Consider the following 15,270-nt stretch of genomic DNA (forward strand, 5'->3'; position numbering starts at 1 on the left):
TAAGTCTGTTATCCATCTTGAATTAATTTTAGTGAGTCATAAGAGATATGCATCCTTTTTTAATCTTCTACATGTGGCTATCCAATTTTTCCAGTGCCATTTATTGAATAGAGATTCTTTTCTGCTTTGTCAAAGATTACATGGCAGTATGTGGATGGTTTTATATCTGGGTTCCCTGTTCCTGTACCATTGGTCTATTTCTCTATTTTTTTGCCAGCACCATGCTGTTTTGGTTACTCTAGACTTGTACTAAATCTTAAAGTTGGGAAAGTGATGCCTCAAGATTTGTTCCTTTTTCTTAAGGTTGCTTTGGCTATTCAGGCTCCTTTCAGGTTCCAAGGAAGTGTAGAATTATTTTTTCTAGATACGTGAAAAATGACTTTGGTATTTTGATGGGGATTGTGTTTAATTTGTAAATCATTTTGGGCAGCCTGGACATTTTTCAAAATGTTGATTCTGCTGATCTATGAGCATGATATGTTTTTCCATTTGGTCACATCATCTTCAATTTCTTCCTCAGTGATTCGTAGTTCTCTTTGTAGAGATCTTTAACTTCTTTGGTTAAATATATTCATCGGTATTTTATTTTCTTTGGAGCTGTTGTGAAAACTATTGAGTCTTTGATTTGATCCTCAACTTGATTGTTGTTGGTGTATAGGAATATTACTGATTTGTGTATGTTGATTTTGTAACCAGAGACTGCTGAATTTATTTATCAATTCCTGGAGTCTCTTGGCGAAATCTTTGGGGTTTTCTAGATAGAAGATCATATCATAAGCAAAAACCAATAGTTTGTCCTCCTCTTTCCCCATTTGGATACCTTTAACTTTCTTCTCTTGCCTGATTGCTCTGGCTAGGACTTCCAGCACTATGTTGAATAGAAGTAGTGACAGTGGCCATCCTTATGTTTTTCCAGTTCTAAGTGAAAATGCTTTCAAATTTTCCCTATTCAATAGGATTTTGGCTGTGGATTTGTCCTATATGGTTTTTATAATTTTGAGATAAGTTCCATCTATGCCTATTTTGTTATGTGTTTTTAACATAAAATGGTGCTGAATTTTGTTGTATGCTTTTTCCACATTTATTGAGATGATCATATGATATTTGTTTTTACTTCTGTTTATGTGGTAAATCACATTTATGGATTTTGGTACCCATACTGCCGAAATTATTTCATAACATCGAGAAGGAAGGAATTGTCCCCAGCTCATTCTACAAAGCCAGTATCACCTTCATACCAAAGCCAGGAAAGGATACAACAACAACAAAAAAATAAAACTACAAACTAATATCCCTTATGAATGTAGATGCAAAAATTCTCAATAAAATTCTAGTAAAATGAATTCAGCACACATAAAAAAAATAATCCACTATGACCAACTGGGCTTCATCTCCAGGATGCAAGGATGGTTTGACATGTATGTGCATTTTTGTGTGGTGTTAGTACAGGGACTAACATGGTAGAAAGAGAAATTCAATTGCTTTTACAAAAATACCAGTGCTGTAAAGATGAATAAAGGAAAGGCAAACAATAGGACAGATGATTGGCAGTCCAAAATACAGGGAAGTAAAAAGCGAAAAAAGAAAAGAACTCTTAATAGGTGTGGACAAAGGGCCACATAATATTTAGAAGTTACAAAAATGCTTATGTAATAATTTTATATGCAGAGTAATAGTGTCTAGAACAAAAAATCTAGGGAACATTTATTCCTACAATATTTTTTAAATAACTAAAGCATCAATCATTAGTTGTTTTTATTTTCTTTATTTTGTTTTTCCATGCCCTAGCCACTCTAACTGCTTCCCTTCTCTACAACTCCTCCTTGACCCCCTTACTGTAGTTAGTCTCTTTAGAGGACGTTATATCTGCCAGGGTAGACCAGCATTGCATAGTGCAGGACTTTTGACCAAGCCATCATCCTCACCCAACATCTTGTGGATCCAGACTGCCTTAGTATAAACTCTGTCACTGAGTGACTGCAGCCAGCATGAACAGCACATAAATTTCTAGGTAGTTCAACATTGGAAAGTTGTCAGAAAATTGAAATCAGTGCACAAAAGAGTAACAAAACTAAAAAGGAACCCGGGGAGGGGGATGATTTAGGAGGAAATATTAAAATAAATATATACTGTGCATCATCTCTGACTATATAATATAAAATTCTGCAATACACATATATATTTTAAAAAAGTAATTTCACTGAAATTTTAAAATACATTCAAGCTGATATAATACTTAGCTTATTTAAAATTTGATTAGAAATTTTTAATATTAATAATTGGTGATAAATAATAGTCATCAGTTAAAATTCCTAGTAATTTTATAGAACTAGCATAGTTTTCAGATGTTTACTGTCACCCATATTGTTGCTTTATTTTTAGTGAACAAATATTGACATTCAGAGTTGATTAACTGAGCTCAGCAATTAATGAAAAAATAGCCAAAATTGTATAGTGTTTGTGAAATTACTTTATGCAATGTCTGGCACATATTAGGCTCTGATTCATGTTTTTTTTTTTTTAAATAAACAAGCAAATACCAAGCGATCACATTGGCAAAAATACTATATGTTTACAATCTGAAGGAAGTAATAGGAAGATGAAAGTTAAAATTTCACAATTTTCAACATTCACCCATTTCATGGAGGACTCAAGTATGAAAGCAGAGCTCCAAAGGAATTGTTAGCAACAGCCATTGCTCCCTTAATGTAAATATTAATGGAGAAATTGTTAATGGAAATGGAAAGATATCTGATCCTGATGATATCAGTATTGATATTAAAATAATGTGCTATTGAATTCTTTATTTCATTATCATAATGGGGAATTTCAAAGTCACGGTTGGCAATTTCAAACATGGTATATTACCAATTCCTACAGAAGATGAGATAAAATACCTTATCTTAAAAATCTCTTTATAGCATTTGTTATAAACTAGATTTTGATCGGAAATCTACTCTATTTGGAATTCTAGTTTGGCTTCAGAGACAAGCCAGGTTTGACTTAAGATTTTTGAAGATGTATGTTATGCATTTATTTTATTATAATTAATCAATTGATTAGCTACAAATGAATAAATTCATTTTTAAATTCATTGCACACATTTGCTGAGCTCTTGCTGTATGCCAAGTTCAGTACGGAGAGCACTTGGTTCTTTAAATTGTCACACGCCCTGCCTTTGGTAGGAGACCAAGTCATTAGCAATCACTTTTTCATTTTTAATTTTAGCTCTTCAATCTGTCTGGACTTAATTTTGATTTATGTTTTAAGATAAGAAAATGATGGTCTAAACCTAGTTTTTGTCTAACTCACACTAGTTATTGATTAATCCCCAGTTTGTATTGCATCTTTTATCATTTACTAAGTTCTTATATATCCTAGAGCCTTTGTTCTAGGATTATTTTGTTCATTGATTGGCTTTTTGATTCTATCACCGGTTTTAATCATTGTAGCATCATTACACATTTTAATATCTGATAGGCCACATGCTCTGGATCATTTAATTTTTTTCCCAATTTTTATTGGCTTCCAAATCTGTGTATTTGTCCAGATACAATTTATATTCATCGGATAATAAATTGATTTATTTGTAAAAATTGTATATTTTGAATCTGAAATTGTTTTCAACATCAAAGTGTTCTTAGAAAAAAATTTCTATATTTGTGATATCAATTCTTCCACACTCCAAAACTTAGTGTGATGTGTTATTCATTTTGAGGTTTTATTCGTAAAGAAACAACAGATTTACTTAGTGTTTTTCCTAGGTAACCTATGTGTTTATGGCTATTTGTAAAGAGATTTTCCCCATTTCCATATTCTTACTAGATAAAGATACAGTAGAGGAAAGTTATCCTTTTTTTTTTTTATATTAGTATGCTACTCAGTGACTGAATTATCTTACTAATTCTACATTTTCATTATTTGATCTTGTGTTTCCATATTTTATACAAACAATAGTTTGGTTCTCCACCACTTCAACAATTATGCTGCTTATTTCTTGCATATATAATTGCAGAGTAATGTTAAATAATATTCAGATTGACATTAATAAAATGGTAAGGGATATGATTGATTTTAGTATAAATGTTTCTAGTGATTCACTTTTAGGAAGATTAAGACGAATGACTCTTAATCCATACTGCCTGACTTTGAATCTGGTTGTGCCATTTACTAGTAGTGGAATGCTGAGTGAATTGTTTAACCTTCTTGGCTTTGTAAAATAATCTCATCATAAAAGAGGTTAATAATAATATATATATGCCATAGATTTCTTAGATGAGTTAATAAATGTAATAAACTTCTTTACAGTGTTTATAACACAGTGATTTTTATATGTTGATAAAACAATTATTAAATAGTATGCTGTCTTTAAGTCAGGAGTAGGCATACCTTTTATGGAAAGGACAGGATAATAAATATTTTAGACTTCGCCAGCAGTACAGTTTCTGTATCAGCTCCTTAGCTCTGGTGTCATAGTGTGAAAGCAGCCACTGACGATGCACAAATTAATGTGCATTGCTGTGTTCCAATAAAACTTTATAAAAGCAGGCAGCAAGTCAAATTTGGCCCCCATTGCCATAGTCTGCCAATTCCTGCTTTGAATATTTAAATCTAGCCTTAGTTCTGTTTATTTAAAGCCTTTTATTTTCATGCTATTTTGATGTTTCCTTTGTTCACTACATTTACTTTGGCTTTACCTTTTTATAAAATTACATTTATATCTACTAATTTTTAGTGGTACATTTTATGAGTAAGAACATTTTATTAAGTAATTCACAATTGGAGAACTACAAATGCTCAATAAACATGAACATCCACTTAGTCTCACTAGAAGTCAAATAAATAAACATTTCAAAAGAAGAAATAAATTTATATTTAAATTTATATTTATCTGCCTATCAAGCTGCTAAAAATGAAAAATCATTACCGGTTATATGTGTGAATGTCTGTACATGTTCAATGGGGAGGAGAACTGGAGGGAATTGACTTTCTGATGAAAAACTAAAAGTAGCTAAACATAGATTCTTTCTGGAAGATAAATTAATAATACATGTCAAGGTCTTAAAATACATACAATGTGAACACAACAATTCATTTATAGAAATTTAGGAAAATAACTGGAAGAAAGAAGAAGGCATACTTAAAGCAACTTTCATTGTGGCATCATTTGTAATAGTAACTCAACAATAACAATTAGGGATAAAATTAATTTCTAACAAATTGGGATAGTTAAGGGAGGATTTGTGTTTCTTATAATGATGAGTTGATAATGCAGAGCAACTACCCTAAAAATGACACTGTTTAAAAAAAAAAAAAAAAACACATGGATGACATGCAAAACATCTCCTTAAATGGATCATACTAACAAGATAGTATGAAAATGCCAGACAAAGAACAGGAAGAGGGTAGGAGCTAAAAGAGTTATATCTCCATCAAACTTTGGGTATGAAAAGCAGATCAATTGTGAACTGGAATTTTGGTTGACTGTCAAATAGAGATTGAAGTTTCAGCTCCTGTCAAAGAGAAAAACCCCTGCTGTGGCCCCGAAACACTGCTGTCTGGAATAGGGAACAAAAAAATGTACTTTGAGTGGTCATCTAAATTGTCCCCCAAATCTCAAGCCTTGGTCTCAGAGGCCACCATTCTTCCATGCAGAAAGAAATGAAGTGTCCCTCTGAAGGAATGTATCATTTTCCTGAGTCTCAAATTACTTCTAAAATAAATTTCTCAATTAAATATTCAACAAACAACCAAAGGCAGCATGATATACAGTAAGTCTAGACAGCCTTAGCCACAATGAGCAGAAACAGCACACAGTAGAAACAGATTACTGGGACTCCAGATGTCAGAAATTAAAAAAAAAAAAAAAATTGTCCATTCTATATTAGTGGAGATAAAGCATAGGCTTCAAATTTTCAGTAAAATCTGAAAACTATAAAATGCGATATGATAAATATACAAAGGAGCCAATGGAAATTATAACAGCTAAATATCAAGCCGATATTGAGAACTCAAAGGATAGGTAGCAAATTACGAAGGTTTGATATATTCTGAACTGCAGGGTAGGTCATTAGAAATTATCCAGAATAAAGTATAGAAAGACAAAGAAATGGAAAATTCCTAAAATAAGAGATCCTTAGAGGACCTGATGAAAAGATTTAGCATGTTTGAGACCCAGAAAAGAATAAAAACTGCAGACATTTTTAAGCAACAACGGCTGAAAACTTCCAAGAACTACTGAAGCATATTGATCCACTAATTTAAGAATCCCAAGAAGCCACAGTAAGATAAATACGTTTAAAAAAATCTGCACTTAGACACATAATAGTGAAACTGGAGAAAAATTAACCATATAGAATAGGTTAGATTTACTCTAGTCTTAACAATGGGATCCTGTTCAGCATATGAAGTTAGTAATGCAGATGCACAGTTATTATTCAGAAAATGCTTATATTAAGTGGAAAACAACTATAATGCAAGGGCAATAATACCTTTTAAATGTGTATATATACATGGAGGAATGTCTTGAATATACAAATAAAATGTTCAAAGTAATAATTTCTAGATGTTGGAAATTTGGGAGCTATAAACTCATTATTTATTTATACTTATACATATTTTATGATTTTTCTATAATTATTATATTCTCATAATGTAATTTAAAAATCAAGGTCAAAACTTAATACCCAGTGTTAATGAGAGAACAGTAAAATAGATACTTTCATACTTTGTTGGTGAGATTATATTTTCAAACAAACTCAGTGCTGGAGATTGTATATATCAAAAACTTTACAAATGGTAGTACCCATTCATCTGGCAACTTAACATCTGGTTATTTATGCTAAGGAAATAGAGATATGCAGAAAGAGTTATGTAATGCACATAGATGCTCAGTACACAAATCCTTTGCCTAGAACACTCTCCTTAGCTGGCACTATGCAGGTCTCAGTGAACATGTCACTTTCTCACCATGACTGTCCCTCAATATCCAGTAGTGGTTTATATTCCCACCATTACCCTCCCATAACACACTGTATCAGAGTTATAATCATGTGGGCTTTTCCTCATTATCTGTACAATTTTTATCTTTCCCTTTACTTATGTTTTAAGGGCTTAGAGACAGGGGCTGTATCTTTGTTCTTGCTTCTGCCTCCTGTGCTGAAACACAGTTTCCAGCTCATTATAGGTAATCACTAAATATTTAATAAATTAATTAAAATTTTCATTTCAATAGAAAATTAGAAAGCTAATGAAAGTTCAAAACTTGTTAATTTTTAAATTTATCATGTTTCATCCACCTATAGGATACTGCAGTTGTTAAAAATAGGTATTTTCCAAAAATGTTTAGTGAATTCTAAAGGTTTTTATTATATATTGTTAAGGAAAAGAAGATATATGAAAGTATGTTTCCATTCGGCCGGGCACAGTGGCTCACGCCTATAATCCTAGCACTCTGGGAGGCCACGGTGGATGGATCGTTTGAGCTCAGGAGTTCGAGACCAGCCAGAGCAAGAGCAAGACCCCGTCTATCAAAAAAAAAAAAAGAAAGAAAAGAAAGTATGTTTACATTATAAATTCACCATTAAAAATCTCAGATAAAAAAAATCTATATATCAAATATATCTTTTCAATTTACTTATAAGTGTCTGTATACATACATGTATGTATTTACATGTACATAAAACATGTACACACATATATATCGTATGCATATATAAATAGTTTTTTTCCAATTTTCAGTATATTTGGATGTATATACACACATATTTATCTGCTACTTGAAATTCTGAAGAAAATGTAAACCCATAGGACTATGAAAGTTTTATTAAATTGGTAGAAAATTATTTTATAGTTTTGTTAATTTTCCATGATCATTTCAGTTTTATACTTCTTTTTCTACCTTAATTGATGTACTTTTTATTTACCTAGGACATAGATTTTGTGTCAAGATTTTAAAATTTTTATTCACTCAACAGTATTTGCTGAGCACCTACAGTAAGAAAAACAGAAAAGAAATTGCTGCTCACATACACTTACATTCTTATCAGAGGAGGGAGAAAGACAATAAACAAGATGAATTAGTAAAATATATGATCATAAGAGCCAAGAAGAAAATTAAACTGGGAAGGGAAATAGGCAATATCAGATGTGTGCAGGCATGCATCTGCGTTCAATTTTAAATAGAGTGGTCAAGGAAGGCCTCATTCAGAAGGTGACATTGAATAAACACTTGAAGGAGTGAATTAATACTGATGCCTAGGGAGAGAATTTTAGGTAGGAGGCACATCAAGTGCAAAAGCAGGCATGTGCCTGTCATGTGCAAGAAAAAGCAAAGAGACCTACATGGGGGGACTGTATAAGGAGAAACCGCGGGGATATGTTCAAATCCATTAGCAGAGATTTTACTTTCTTTATGTATTTTTACTTTCTAGTTTTAAGTTTTCATTTTCTCTTCATTATAATAAAGGGATTTTGTAATGTTTTAAGGCAGTTTTTTTTTAAAAAATGGTTTTTTTTTAATTTCTTTTTATATTTATTTCCTTTCACTTGTTTTTCATTGACTTTTTAAATTGGCTTTATTTTTGTTCTCGTTGATTTTATTTAATTTTGTTCCTTTTCTTTTAATAGTGAAATAATGATTTAGAGTTTATAACTTTTGCTTTGAATATAATTTTGATTGCATCAAAGTGTTTACATTTAGAGTTTTCTTTCCCATTATTTTCCATTAGGTTACAAGTTATTTTTAAGTATGAACTTTTCTGCTTATATAACAACAATACAGTCTTGGTAAAATGAAATATGGGAGAAAGTCTCGGAAGGATATAGAAGAAAATAAATCATTAAGGCCCAGCGCGGTGGCTCAAGCCTGTAATCCTAGCACTCTGGGAGGCCGAGGCGGGTGGATCATTTAAGCTCAGGAGTTCAAGACCAGCCTGAGCAAGAGCGAGACCCCGTCTCTACTAAAAATGGAAAGAAATTATATGGACAACTAAAAATATATATAGAAAAAATTAGCCGGGCATGGTGGCACATGCCTGTAGTCCCAGCTACTTGGGAGGCTGAGGCAGGAGGATCCCTTGAGCTCAGGAGTTTGAGGTTGCTGTGAGCTAGGCTGACGCCACGGGACTCTAGCCCGGGCAACAGTGTGAGACTCTGTCTCAAAAAAAAAAAAAAAATCATTAATAATCCCATCCATTCCCATATGAATGTATTAATTCATATACATATATAGTGCCTTATTTTTTGTTTAAAATTGATATACTTTATTTATAGTTTTGCAACCTTGTTACATGTAGGGTTCAAAATTTTAGACATTATAGCTAATTTTTAAGGAATAAATGTATTTTCAGAGTAGAAATACAAAGGCTCTAAAAGAACATATAATGAATATAAACTACCCCTTGCTTCCTGCATTGCCAGAGTTCTCCACTTGCCCTGTGTTACCAGTTTGCCCTGTGTCTTTGCAGAGATATTCCATTATAAAAACTAGCTTGTTGTTTTCTCTTCTTTATGGTCAGAATTTCTGCACTGTTTCTTGTGCCACTTGTGGCTTTATTTGCAAGCCATTGTTTTTCTAAATCTAATTCAGTTAGTTTTGAAGTTGGTGGAGGTTCTACGTAGATTTTCGCAATGGGCTGTTGATTTTTTTTTTTATTTCAGCTCATTATGGGGGTACAAGTTCAAGTTATATATATTGCCCATGTCTCCCCATCCCCCAAGTCTGAGCTTCAATTGTGTCCATTCCCTAGACAGTGCACATCGCACTCATCATGTAGGTGTGCACCCATCCCCTCCCCCCACCCCCATCCCCCTCAGTCAGAACTTCAAGCGTGTCCATTCCCCAGGCAGTGTGCATCGCACTCATCAAGTAGGTATACACCCATCCCTTCCACCCAGCCCCGACCTCTGTCCGATACCTAATTGGTGTTATTCCCAAATGTGCACTCAGGGAAACCAGTTTGCTGGTGAGTACATGTGGTGCTTATTTTTCCATTCTTGGGATACTTCACTTAATAGAATGGCTTCCAACTCTCTTGATTTTAGTATTTATTTTCATTTTGAATTTTTCTGTTTTTATCATAGGTATTTTAGTGGTAAATTCTGAGAGCCTGAATTGAGGACTACCTTATTCAAAATCCTACTTGCTAGGAGAGTTTTATATTTTTTCTTTTCTTTTTATTTGTTGTTCCTGTTTTTTGTGGGTTTTTTGATATTCAATTATACATTTTTTTAACTTATTTTTTATTGTAAGCAACTATAAATTCTTTTTAGAAAGACATGAACCTGAAATCAATCTATACCTAAATAACATTATTGTACTACAAAAGAATTACTCTCACTAAATGTCCTTTATTAAGAAATTGGAAAAGTAGGCCTTGATACAAATCAGTGATTATCAAATGTTAAAGTGTATTTTTTTATTGACTTGGAAAGATGTTGGTGACACTTTTCTGTGTGAGAAAAAGAGCAGGTCACATAATATTGTGCATACTGACAGGATTTTAAAGCAGAATTGTTTATGCCAGTTTGTATACGACCATGTCTATATTTGTCTGCCCTAGATATGCCTCTATCTACATATGCCTGATCTGTATATCCCCACATTCATACATGCCCCTTCTATGTGTGCCCATATCTATAGAAGTACAGAGAGAGGTCTGGAAGGGAGTTTGTCAAACAGTGACAATCTGTGGGTGGTGCATCTTGAATGAATTTTATAATCTCTCATTTTTACTGCTATTGGCTGTTTGAATTTTCCATACATACTTAAATAATTTTGTCAAAAAGTTTTATGCTTCTAAAAGACACTTGAAATTTTTCTTTAAATAATTATTTTGCCCAAAATGCCCAAGTTTAAAACTCAGGCAACTTATTAACATGCAATGAATATATTTTTTCAAATTTCATCTATATTTCCCTCTAACTTTAAAACTAACATAGGGTAACACACTGGCATTTTGAATATCATTCAGTAGGCTATTATTTCTATTTGCAGACAATGCATGAGAATTTGGAACTAATTTTATATGTTGCATTTGACTATGAATGGATCATTTTACCCTAATTTCTTGCCAGTTGGTGTTTTAGAAACATTTGTAAACAAAGCTTCCTGAGGAATGTAGAAATCATGCTTTCCTTTTCAGTTATATCATATTTTTAAATACTATTAAGTCTCAACACTAAAATAATAAAGTATTGTAATTTTTTTTGTAAGGTATGTATGCTTGTTCTACAGTTTGAAGAAAAGTCACAAAGCATCTGTGCAGAAGCTGGTTATTAAATATTCAGGCTCAGTTTACCAGGACCTTTATTATACTAAAATAACTCCTCTGTAATGATGAGCTACTTGTAACATCAAAGCATAAGAGATATTATCTCTTCCCCCTATAGCCCATGACCTAAAAGCTTTTCTTTTTATCTTTATATGAAAGAAAAACATGCTTTTCAAAAAAGCCTAAGCATATTGTAGATGTTGTATGCATCATGTAAAGTATGCTCTGGGTGTACACTAAAATTTTTGCCTTTGTCCAAGTGTTTTTTTCTTTTTTTTCCAGTATTATACTTTTTTTTTTTTTAGAGAACAAGAAAAAGGAATTTTGTTTTAAACTAATTATGGGAAGGAAAATGCCTTCTAACTAGCAATATACACATATATTTTTTCAAATAACCTTAAGTTCTGAAAAGGTGGCATTTTTCAGACCAAAAGTGCTTCTTGGATGTCTCAGAAAATAAGGGAAACATATTTTTTTAGACTTTAGAGAAAGTTTTAGGAATCTAAAATTTGCATAGGCATTTCTAAAAATGGATATTAAAACTGAAAGGAACATTCATAATACAGCTAGAAGCCCCTGAAGGGTGAAGAGGAATACCAGTGTGCCTGCCCACCTTTGATTCTCTATCAAATACAAGGTATTGGAGGCAGAACAAAGATGGGTGTAAAACACAGACGGAACTCTAGAAAAAGGGACTTTTCTAAAGAAATTATCCAAATGTTTGCCTTTCATCTGACCTTAATTATACTTTCAAATGTCATATGAGGGACTTTGTTTAATCATGTTATTTCTATTTGCATGTGGAAACATAATGATAAGCATTTTGTAAGTGCTTTTGATAATTTCACATAGTTGCATGAAAAAAAAAATGCTAGCATCCAATCTTGGACTATGTGGATACCTCTGACTTGTTATGTGAAAAATTCCAAACTCCAACGTTTATTTTGTTGGTTTAGAATCATGAGAAATAGAGGGAAAGAAATTGATGGAAGAGGTAATTTTGGTGATTAGAGGAACAGACGTGAAGTAAATTTGGTTCTTGGAATCATACTCTTTTGCTTGTTTAAGTAAAATATTGAATATCAGTTAGAGGGGTGAGTGATGTGCTATGGACTATTCCTAAATATTCCAGATTGTTCTGGCATGAGGTCATCATAATGTTAGAATCAGCAAGGTGAGATGCTGGTACCATGGAGGGTGAGCTAAGGTTTTATAACTCATTCAGAAATTTAGATTTGGATTACTGGACTAAGGCATGCAGGATCTTTCCTCCCAGGTAAGAAGAGGAGTGAAGTTTCTAGTACTTTTCTTAACTATCCAGTGTTCAATTTGTCTTCATTCTTATATTTGTCCATATAAAAAAATCTCATTTGATCCTCCACCATGTGGCAGACATTATGCGGTATATACCTTAAAATGAGACCAAGGCTCCTACGATTAAATAGCTTACAATCTTGTGGAGGAGATGGTCATAGAAGCAGTTACAAAATAACAAACCAAATAGGGAATGCATTGCAGACACAATAAATCAGGTAGAGAATGCCATGGGAAGAGGGCACACACATTACCTTCCTGGAGGAGCCAGGCATGGCTTCTCAGAGAGGCTGAAGTCTGACATATGACAGGAAGAGAAGGTGTGCAAAGCCAGTCTTGACAGAAAAACAGCATGTTTAAAGGCACCAAGATATTCAGGTTACCACAGAAAGGTGCAAATGAAAGAAAGGTAGATGAGACTGTCCAGCTAGACGTCACTTTCTATATGGAAAATTTAAAAGTTAGAATTTTATATCATGGTTACAAACTTGAGTATATTCAAATTATGTGCAAGTTACAATTAAAGCACTGGAAACGTGAATAATAATCAGATTTACAATTTTGAATGACCAACCAGGTAGCATGGTATTGATTTGGAGAGGTGTGGGATTGGAAATAAGGAATCACTTAGGTAGTGCTTCGGAAGTACAGCTTAACTATCTATGAATTACTTCTTCTAAACTCCTGACTTTTGCTCAGGGTCATCCACACATACATACCTGGTAGATGCAGGATAGATATAGATTTTAGTAAAATAGAGGAAATTGGAGAAAATGTACTCATTGAGATAACTTATTACTGTGTTCTCTCACAAAAGCCTCATAGGAGGTCAAAGTTTGCTTAACATAAATGTGAAGGGGAGAAAGTGTCTTTCTTCCCCAAAGATGTTTTAATCTTGAGTGAATTGTATATAAATGCATCAACATGATTCAAAGAAGAATATTTTAAGTGCTTGAGAAGAAATTCAAACATACTAGTATATGAAGACAGATACGAATTGCCTGGCTCAAAACCAAAGAGTGCTTAAAGAAGATGACAGTTATATCTCGAAGGATGAGAAGGGCTTCAATAGGCATTTGACTTTATGAAAAAAATAAGGGAAGTACTGGAGAGATTTGATAACTGAATAGTTTTGATGACTTCAAGTGTGTATGAGGAAGTATTTGATTCTCGACTCAAGAGTTACATGGGCAGTCTCATGAAATTTGAATGTGTCACCAAAGATTGCAGGGTTTTTTTTTTTTTTCCTTTTATACAGAAAATGTGCAACCCTTGAAAGTTTTTAAGGGAAGGATTGACTAGTTAGAAGTTATAGATTAGGAAGACAGCTGTGACAGCAATGTGGGGGGGGGGGAATTGTAGGTAGGAGATATTGGAGGCAAGAGAATGTTAGAATATTGCAATAATCTCAGTAAGAAAAATGAAATGTTGAACATAAATTTTCCTGACATAAGCTGACTGAAATACCAGCTACTAGAGTAATAGAAAGGTTTAGTATGGCAAATACATGTGTCTGATTCTGGTACTCTGTTTCTACAACAGAGAGTAGACATTGAAGCCATATATGTGTGAATATGCTGACAGTAACTTGCTCAGTATTCTACTTTCAACCAATCTTCACTTTCCATCTTTTAAAAGATTATCATATCAAGTGAATATTTTGCTTAATGATCTAGTTACTTAGGTTATAGTTAGTGAGACCTAAGGTATTTAACTTACAGCACCTATAAGAATAATAATTTTCCTATAGTTTCAATGATGATTTTTGCTTAAAAATTGTGTGACTCTACCTGTTTTCTCAGCTGGTGCTGTATCATTCCATAGAAGGGACACTGAACCCAGCAGCTTACCAAAGCTTTCTGTCATGGACCTGCTGTGGGTGCATTGCAAAATGATTGTAGGGTTTAGACTCTGTTTGGATCCCAATCTGCTTATTTGCAAAATGAAGGGGTTGCACTAAAACATCACTAAGTTTCAACCCTTACAGCCTTGCAAATCTGTTTGTCCAGTAGAGCAAAAGAAGAGCAAAACTTAAATTCTGTATTAAAATACATAAGCAAACAACTGGTCTAATCATTTTGACTGTCTTAAAGTATCTGGAAAAATTTATTAAGCCTGAAGCTTAACTACTAGATTACCAACTCCTCTGATATTCTAAAACACTTTGAAAATGTGTGTGTTTATACATTTTAGTGTTCTAAATCCTTTGATCTTTCTATTGTGGGTTCACAATCTTCCCTCCAGTCTTAGAGCAACTTGCTATGAATTTTGAGCTGGGAGAGGTGATTATGGCAGAATATGTAAAAAATTAAAAGATAGAATGTTATTGATGTTACTATTTTGAGGAATACATGAACAAATGTATATTTTGAGAGGTTAGGAACTGCTGTCCAGCAGCAAAACTCTGATATGTAGGCCATGTGTGTGAATGTTTGCTGCGATGAGACTCTGCCTTCTGCCTGCTAAGTGATTAGTGTAATATCATGGTGGAAGATCACACATGTTTATTTGTGACTGAATGGTTTTACTGAGGATGGCATAGGACCCCCCCTCACACACACACTTTCCTACTGCCCTGCTGCCACCAAATATGAGTTGAGGACATTAGAAAAAATATTCTACATACAACGTGCATCAGGATTAACTTCACGAAGAAATTACATGGAATATAAAGAAATATCAG

The sequence above is a fragment of the Eulemur rufifrons genome, chromosome 15, assembly GCF_041146395.1.
Source record: "Eulemur rufifrons isolate Redbay chromosome 15, OSU_ERuf_1, whole genome shotgun sequence".
NCBI classification, from domain to species: Eukaryota; Metazoa; Chordata; class Mammalia; order Primates; family Lemuridae; genus Eulemur; species Eulemur rufifrons.